This window comes from Anastrepha ludens, chromosome 4 (assembly GCF_028408465.1).
Source record: "Anastrepha ludens isolate Willacy chromosome 4, idAnaLude1.1, whole genome shotgun sequence".
NCBI classification, from domain to species: Eukaryota; Metazoa; Arthropoda; class Insecta; order Diptera; family Tephritidae; genus Anastrepha; species Anastrepha ludens.
The window spans coordinates 8,355,112-8,362,080 of NC_071500.1; positions in this window are offsets into that span (position 1 = coordinate 8,355,112).

A 6,969-nucleotide genomic window follows, 5' to 3' on the forward strand; every position below is an offset into this window, starting at 1 on the left:
ACCGACCAAGGTTCTTGTACGGGCCAGTGTTGAGACGTCGCCAAGGACAAATCGCCAAAATCGCCGTTCTCAGCAGTTGGGCATTGCTCGGACCACTTTACAACGAATTATTCCCATTGATTTGCATTTATTCCCGTATAAGATTCAATTGACGCAAAGATTGTTGCCTGCGGACAAGCCTCGTCGATTGGAATGGGCCCAAAATACACATGCAACACACATCCACAACAACAGCCTCGGATTTCTAAATTTAATCGGCTATAAAAATCGGCTCGAAATTTTCCAAAAACTCGGATTAAAAACTTTGAAATTTTGTTAAATTTAGATCCAATAATATGCGGTTTTTTATGATACTGTCCTTAGTTTGAAATTTTTACATGTAAATGAAGAAAAATACGAAAGAAATAACGAAGACGAGTACAGTGGGAGATATCGGAAAACGGTACGGATACGAAGGCAGGTTTGACTACATTAAACGAAAGGCTCAATCAAAAAAATTGTCTTTCCGAGAAAAGCGTGTGCGTATTCTACGTAAAATTAAATGTCAACCGAAGTTAGGTGCGCTAAAACTCGCCGCTGATGTCTTATCATTGTTTGGAAAGAACATACCGCCCCAAAACATTTGTCGCATCTTGAAGTCAGAGGGTTAAAATGGCCGAGGAGCTAGGACATACTAGGAAGCTGCTGTTGAATTTTGCTAAGCAGCACATAAAACATGATGCAACTTGGCGGAATGACGTGAATTTCTTATATGAGTAATAAAAGAAAATAACTTATTCGGTAGTGACGGGAAAGTTATGGTTTGGCGGGAGCCCAATGAGGAGCTGAAACCACAGCACCTGAAACCGACGATAAAGCACGGCAGTGGGCATGTGATGGTTTGGCGGTGTATTTCATTCAATTTAGTTTTTATAGAAATTATTATGAGTAAGAAAATATATTTTTCTATGAGATTTTTACACCAAAAATTAACAGCCAGCCCAAATTGGAGGAGAATCGCGGGCCAAACACCACCGGTTTGGGGAATAAGTTCGTAGAGTTTACCGAAGACTTTTATTTAAACAAAAAACAATAATTATATCGCTAAGTTAATCAATTATATATTCGTCGTTGCTCTTTACAACCTCATCCCACCTCTCGAACGATTTGTTGATGCCGTTGTGCCAAAAATCGCATGGTCTGGTCTTAAAGCAGTTTTTGAGCCAGTTTTATTCTTTGCTATCGAAGGTAACGCCTTTCATATGGTTTGACAGGAAGCGGAAGAGCGGAAAAGAAGCTAATCGGTCAGTGCAAGGTCCGGATAATACGGTGGATGCTAAAGGACCACCTATTCGAGCTCTTGGCGTGCGCTTTTGAGGACTTGTGCAACATAGGGCATGGCGTTGTCGTGAAGGAGTATGGTTTGACCATGTCGATCAGGGCCTTTCAGTTGAACAGCCTCATTCACGCGGTGCAGACGGGCAATATAGAGCTCCTTGTTGACCGTGGCATTCTTTTCGAGCATTTCCCAGTGCACCATACCTTCCAAGTCCCACCAAACACATGCCATGATCTCCTTTGGAGGGGCGAGGAGCTAATTCCCCCACACCTAGTTGGAATAATGCGAGACAGTCTTGCGCTGGCACACATACCAACATTGGGGGAAGAGCACAAGTGGTTTTCATACCAAAAGTAGGAAAAAAGAACTATTCACTGGCCAAGTCCTTCATACCAATCAGTCTCACCTTCTTTTTATTAAAAGCAATGGAGAAGATTATCGATAATGAAATCAGATCAAACACTCTGCGTATAGCAACTCTCCATCAAAACCAACATTGGTACAGGGCAGGAAGGACTGCGGACACTGCGCTAAATCGGCTATGCATGGAAATCTAGAGTGCTTTTGACTGTGAGGAAACAGTTCTCGGGCACTAGATGAGAAAAACGTACAGGGATCTATCTGCATCTAAAACATGGAAATGCTAAAGCTTCAGCTCCCACTCACCCTGCTACCCAGAGGTGATATCACTAAGGGGATCAAATTCGAAAAGAAGTTCAGAATTGAGCTGAACGTTAAGTTGGACTAGAGCAGACCTGCATTTGAAAAAAACTCCAGGAGTGCACCCTGCACTGATGCACAGATAGCTCAAAGACCCCAGAAGGCATAGGCGCTGGAATTTACGGCCTCAGAACCAAACTGTCTATTTCGATGGGTAGTTTTCGAAGTATCGTCCAAGCGGAAATGTATGCCATTTGGCTATGTGCAGAGATAAACTTAGACAGGATTGTCTGGCATGAGTGAATCGCCATTGGGAGTGACAATCAGGCGCAGCACTCATGGCCTTATCGTCCAGTGAGATCAAATCCTCCCTTTTAATTGAGTGTATCGAGAAGCTTAATCTACTAGGAATGCACAATTGCATCCGCTAATTTGGGTCCCATGACACAGGAGTATAACTGGAACGTAGTAGCGGATGCATTGGCGAGAGAGGATGCGGCCTCGCCCTTGATAGGACTTGAGCCCTTTCTTACCATGGGACAGCACACCATCAAGGAGTAGCTCAGGAGTGAAGAGCTAAGGCTAAGGGAGGTTTGCTGATACCAAACAATGGGGCTACGCAAGGTGAAATCCTTACTGGGAGGATAACAACCAAAAGAGGTTTAAGAAACTCATAACCCTCCCCAAGGATAATTTGAGAATGCTCACGGGCATCCTCACAGGCCACTGCAGACTGCGAAGTTATCTGCGCATGATGGGGATTTGGTTTACGGACTCTTGCCGTTTCTGCGACCAATCACACGAGACACCAAGGCCAATTGAGACAGCGTGGCCAATTGCAGCCAGAAGCAAGGCGCATGTCCAGACAAATCCAACCCAGCTCTATCCAGAATTTAATAAGGGAACTGGGCTTAGCTGGGATACTGTGAACAGTAGAGGGCACAAAAGGCTATGAGGTCGAAGTACAAATCTCATTCATATATCTATGTATCTATCTATCTATACCCAACGCAATACTTATATATTCGGCCACCGTAGCTGAATGGGTTTGTGCGTGACCACCATACGGGAGTGCGTAGGTTGAAATATCCGGACTTTAAACACTAAATGCTAGAATAAGTTTTTGGTAATAGCAGTCGCCCCTCGACAGGCAATGGCAAACCTCCGAGTGTATTTCTGCTATTAAAAAGCTCCTCTTAAAAACATATCTGCCGTTCGGAGTCTGCTTAAACTGAACGTTCCGACACTTGTGGAACAACATCAAGACGCACGCCACAAATAGGAGGAGAAGTTCCGCCAAATACCTAACAGAAATGTACGCGCCAATTAGTTATTGTTTTATTTTATGAAGAAGAAGATTAAGCGCCTGAGACAAATGGTTATCCCAAGCAAACATTTGACTGTTCAATCAATAAATTTTGAAGTTCTTAGAACTTAGAACTAGAGTTCTTAGAACTTCAAAATTTATTTCGGTTTATCCATGGGATATTTCGTTTGAATTTCTCCATTTTGCTTTTCAAAGTACGGAACTAGCAATATTTTATTTTTATTTTCTAGATAATTGCATTGTAATGGGGCTCATTATATGGAGGTTTCACTGTATTCCTGCATAACATCCATTTTCCCATTTCGAATACTCGAAAATTACTGCTAATTTGATAAATTCCCCATTCTAAGCAATCAAGTTGCCCACTTATTTAATTACCTTATTTGCAATTGAGTTGTTAGAATGGAACAATAAACTGCTTAAGAGAAAATAATAATTACAAAACCCAGTCCACTAAACGTGGCTAACAATGGAAAAGGTATAGCGCAAGTTTTTTTAAATTCTTTTCTGAATTTTGAATTTATAACTTTGGATTGCCACCGGCAAGCACAATCGACCACATTAAACGTCGACGTATATACGCAATTACTCGCATGAGTATTAAATCATTGAAAACAACTGCTTTAGGGGCAAAGTAGGCACATATGTATACTGTGATACATACGAGTACATTTCGCATAAGCAGCATAAGTTCGTTGGTACTAATACATTTTGCATGACCACCACCAGGAATTCGTGTAGAACTCATATCCGCTTTAACACTTGTTGAATGCAAGGGGAGTACTTCTGTTGTACAATCGCAAATTTCAAAAAGTCAAGTAAAACAAAGTTAATAGAATAAAACTTTTCATACTCGTATGACCAACAACTAGCAGCCGCAGATAGCCATTGTTGCCGAGAAGGCGTTCGGTTGGAAAATTGACCAACGCAGCTGAGAGCAAATCGTGCAGGAGGGGATTTTTATTTATTAACAAAATTTTACGGCTGCTGCTGGCTGTTGATTTTACTGAAGAGTGAGTGAAAAAGAGTTTCGCATTTAACGCTTAAAATATTGGGTTGCGGAATGAGTTTAAAGTTCTTTTATTTTACAACGATTGTTTTGCTGTTTGGCAAAGGGGCTATCGATAGAACTCTTTCTGCTCTACAAAACTATGTATTTTAATTGTGTTTTTGCTTTATTTAATTGTTTATTAGTTTTGAGTGTTAGAAATGGAATACACAAGAGGCAAACAACAACATTTTCGACACCTGCTCTTCTTTGCTTTTCATCGAGGTCAAAAAGCTGCCGAAGCAACCGAAGCAGCCGAAGCAGCCCAAGACATTTGCGACGTGTATGGAGAAGGTGTCATAGGCGGGTACACAGCACGGAAATGGTTTGCAAAGCTCAAAAATCGCGACCCTTAAATGGATGGATGACACGTTCCGCAGGGGAAGACCTTCTGAATTCGATGAAGAGGGTTTTAAATCACTTTTGAAAGAGTGGCGACCGTGAATTGGCGGAAAAACTGAACTGCGATCATAAAATGATTCTCAATCACCATCACTCAATGGAAGTTACCGAAAAATTGGGAGCCTGGGTGTCTAACGAACTCTAAGAAAAGTCGCCTTCAAATTGATTCTCAACATCTCGCCGCTATCGAGCAACACGCGCTCATAAACAGCGCCTTTTGCACCGAATCGCCAAAGGAGATGAGAAATGGTGCCCTAACATCAATATGAAGCACTGAAAGGAGTGGGTGGCTCCAGTAAATACGTCAAAGCCGATAGTAAAGCCGGGTCTTTATCCAAAGAAGATCATGATATCTGTTTAGTGGCACTGAGAGGACCTGGTGCACTGACGAATGCTCGAAAAGAATGGCACGGTCAACGAGGAGCTCTACATTGCCCAGCTACACTAAGTGAATAAAGCTATTTTAAATTTAAAGCTATAAAGAAAAGACCTGACCGACTTGGTCAAACAATACTCCTTCACGACAACATTAGGCCTTATGTAGCAAAAGTCGTCAAAGCCGCACTCCAAGAGCTCGAATGGGAGTCCCTCAGCATCGGCCGTATTCTCCGGACCTTGCACCGATCGATTACTATCTTTTCCGCTCCTTGTCAAGCCATATGAAGGGCCTTACCTTCGATAACAAAGAAATCATTAAAAACTAGCTCAGCAACTTCTTTGACACCAGACCAGGCGATTTTTGGCGGAACAGCATCAACAAATTGGCCGAGAGGTGGGCAGAGGCGAATGTATAATTAAATAACTTATTGATATACAGGCGATATGAAGTGTTACCTATTCAAAACACCATAACTTTTTTGTGTGGAAATAGTTTTTACTGATTCCAAAGACAAAATTGTTCAAAAATGATTACAATTTTAAAATATATTCACTTTAGCTCGAAATGACCACCTTTTGCCTTGACAATAGCCTTCAAACGGTCAAAAAATTAGTTGCACGCTGCACGAATGTGATCTTGAGGTATTTTGGCCCATTCTCGTATAATCGCTCTTTTCAGCGCATCCATATTGGCATATTTTTAGCCCTCCCCTTGCTCCCCAAATTGGGCCAGATGGAATAGTCCATCGGATTTGCGTCTGGCGTATTCGAAAGTCATTGTGTGGACGAAATGAAGTGTGGAACATGATTTTTTAACCATTCTTGGTTCACACGAGCTTTATGAGACGTTGCCGATTCCTGTTGGAACGTCCATGGTCTACGACCGAAATGTTTGCGTGTCCACGGCTCTAAAACACAGCTTCTAAAACATTTTCCTGGTAATAAGTCGCATTCACTTTGAAACCAGGCTCGATAAAAACGATTGGAGAGCGTTCATCAACGGTCACTGCGGTCCAAACCATTACTTGCGATGGGAAATTGCTTCGAGTGGCCATACGTAGGCTCAAATTCTCGTATGAGCGTTCGGTCAAGTAAAAGCGATCGTTTTGAGTGTTTATGAACTGCTCAATTGGGAAATGTTAGGAAATTCGCCACGTTTGCGCAAGCGCCACAACTCCTTTGCTCTTTCGCACCGAACTTTTTTTTGCTGGGGTGAAAGGTCGTGTGCTTTTTGTAAGCCTTGTAAACCTTGACATCGAGCTCATTTTTCAATATGCGTCAAATGCTGTTGTGCGATATTTTCAGTTCTTTGGCCATTTTTCTTCCACTTCGACGTGGATTTCGTTCAAGTCGAGCCTTATCTTTCCGAACCATTTCAGGCGTTGTTGCGGTTTTTTTTTGGTCCACCTCCATAGCGTTTTGCAATGCTACCAGTATCATTGTAACGTTTTATAGTGCGATACACAAACATTTTATTCACTTTGAGGTGACTGAGCTCGCGAACTGTGAGCTGTGAATTTCATCACAGAAAAAAAAATTCAACAAAACTGAGGCGCAAATGCTTTTAATGGCTTATAAACAATATATTGAACTGTCATTAGAACAATTTTGTCGGTGACGTCATGAGCAGGTTTACAGATACAAGCAGTGTGCAGTTGGTAACACTTCATATCGTTCACCCTGTAATTATTGTTTTTTATTTAAACAAAAGTCTTCGGTAAAAACGCTGCGTACTTATTCCCTAACCTAATATTTGAATCAAGTCATTTACGATTTATTTATTATTTATTGATTTATATGCAAGTCAATGAACACTGCCGAACATTCGGCAGAGTG